This window comes from Vombatus ursinus, unplaced genomic scaffold, assembly GCF_900497805.2.
Source record: "Vombatus ursinus unplaced genomic scaffold, bare-nosed wombat genome assembly UNPS02000580.1, whole genome shotgun sequence".
NCBI classification, from domain to species: domain Eukaryota; kingdom Metazoa; phylum Chordata; class Mammalia; order Diprotodontia; family Vombatidae; genus Vombatus; species Vombatus ursinus.
In genome coordinates this window covers 16979448-16981987 of record NW_020940358.1, presented here as the reverse complement: position 1 = coordinate 16981987, position 2540 = coordinate 16979448, and the positions used below count along the sequence as shown (strand labels likewise).

The 2540-nt window shown below is 42.8% G+C and overlaps 1 pseudogene; it reads right to left on the bottom strand.

The window, feature by feature from the left end:
• Positions 1-405: 405 nt before the first annotated feature.
• On the bottom strand, positions 406-2127 carry LOC114034881 (annotated as a pseudogene).
• Between the last annotated feature and the right edge of the window lie 413 nt (positions 2128-2540).

The following is a 2540-nucleotide window of genomic DNA, read 5'->3' as shown; positions in this document are numbered from 1 at the left end:
ATGTATATGTATGCATCATATATACATAGATATCTATGTATATGTATACATATCCATGCTTAATTGTAGCCTTCTTTAGGGTGAGAGGGAGGGGGGAAAATAAAATAAAAAGTGCACAGTATAGAACAAAAGAAAACCAAGGAAGTAAAGAAAAGCTGGGCAGCTTTGAAAACCACATGTAGTATTTATTATATAGGTTTCTTGAAATGGAAATTTGTCATTTTATATTAAATCCTCTCTTATTGTCTGCTTGTGCATGGCAATATTTTTTTTTCTTTTCTCATTTTGTATTTAAGTTTAAAATTTTTTAAAAATGTTTACCAAAAAAAAAAAGCCATTGCTTTTGTAGGGTTTCCATCTGGTTCCTGCTTTTCCAACTAATCAGATTTCAGTTGACAAGTTTGCTCAAGATGCTACCTTATTAAATCCTATAACTGGCTTGCTGTCTGAGACAGAAGTGTCCCAGCCATCATGTCAAAAGCTTCTAAGACTGAGTCAAGAGGTTATCTGCATGATCTTCAAGCTCACCAGATTGCTTACAGTCAACCAAAGGACATTCTTTAAAACTGGTTTATTATCTAACAGACTCTAGAGATAAATTCCCCTTTCTATAAGACAATCTCAGTTACAGTTTAGTGTTTAGCTATGTCTTTTTTTTAAAATAAATGGTAAAAACTGTAGGGAAGACTTGCAAGGTTAGAATTTGGAGGAATCAAGTTGCCAGTTTGATGCATTCTCAGGTCACCTAAGATGGAGACACCCATGTGGAAGATACTGGGGACACATTCCTGGGACACAAGAAAACTGACCCAATGGGGGAAAAAAGCTGCTCCCAAGCATGTACTAAGCCATTGCAGCATATCCACACGTGCATCAGTTCTTCTGTTTTCCAAATACTGGTCCCCAGCATCTTCCACATAGGTAACTCCATCTTAGAAGATCTGAGAAGTGCTCTATATCTGCAACCACAGTTACTTTATACAATCAACAAGTTAGCTCTTCCAGGTGACAGCAAAATATTTTCACAGATCACACAAGGGATTCTCTTTCTTGGTCTTTGTCTTTCCTTAGATGTGGTCCTATCAGTTTCATGTCAGAATAAGTCAGACCAATAAGCATGTCCCTGAAGAGGAGATTGCTCTCAATTGGTTTGTTGGGCCTCCCATGCACTGACTGCTCCTGAGACATGAACTTCACTATAAAGTTGCCCAAACTGAAAATGGAGGGTCCTGGGTGCAGCATTCTCTATCTGTAGTATTCTACTTCCCTCTGAATTCTTCTGCAGTGGTAAGTTGGCCTGTGCTAAAATATAAAAGGATGAGAGTTGGTGTTTTACCACTAGGAGCAGCTGGCAAACTTTGTCCTTCAGTAGCCAAGGAAGGCTGAGAATTGATCATCTGAATAGTAGACACATTAAAATCTGGGTCAGCCAAGAGGGTAAAGGAAGGTGTTCTTCTCCATTTTCAATCTCTTTTTGTGTTTTCCATCTTGATTCCTGGTGCCTCACGGAAAAGACATTGGAGATAGCCAGTGCCATATTCCCCTCCAACAAGTGCTGAAAAAGAACCCCCAGGATACCTTCCTCTTGCACAAGAAAGAGAACCTTAAGGTGTCCACCCTTAAGTTCCTATGGGGTTGCTCGAGGCCGTCTTGAAGAACATGCTTACAGGGAGAGAGGAGGCATTGGAGGTAAATGTAAGTTGACCACAAACTACCAATCCCAAGCCTCCCTGGGTCTGGAACATCACAGTGGGAAATCTGCCATCGTGGCTTCTGGGTTCCAGAGGTAGCTGGACTTTGGGCAGGCAAGAATGGAACAGTGCAGAGGGGGACTTTCAGGTGTTTTTAGGTGAGAGGGAAAAGTTCTCCAGGTTAACACTGTGTCATGCACAAAGGGATCTGCCAGCCTGTGATAGGCAGGTGTTTTGGAAGCTGTGTCTTCAGCTTTAAAGAATAAGTAATGATCAAGAAAGTCTTCATATTCTTTATTTGGATTCCAGAGAGGGGAGTGACCAGGAGGAGTCAAGGCAGGGAATCAGGTAGTACCCATGACCAGTAATCAGCCTGGAAGGAGGACTGCGCCTGCCTGCTTCGGCTGCAGCTCCAACACTGCAGGATGCTAGACATGGTACCATCTCAGTTGAGGTATGGACTAGACGTCAAACGTGAGACTATGGGTTCAATTGAAGAAAAGTCTTTATCAAGCAACCGGGTTCAGGATTCTGTCTTCTCCCTTTGTCTTAGGAAACGAATTGGAGCAGATGAAATGGGGAAGCCGTGTCCGGAAAGCTGAAGGGGGCTTAGATTTAGATACGAGTTCAGGCATGCCGTGCACCAGTGGCAAGCAGTGGAAAGGCGCTGATTGTAGCCACAGCTTACCCACAGCTACAAAAGAAGGACAATCCTCATGGTAGTGAGGCTACCCAACTGCTTCTCTAAGGCTCCTTCCTCCCTACCACCCCATGCTTTTCCCTCTCAATCCAAACCAATGATCCTTCCTCCCATCAGGAAACTCCATCTGACTCTCTCCTGGGCTATTG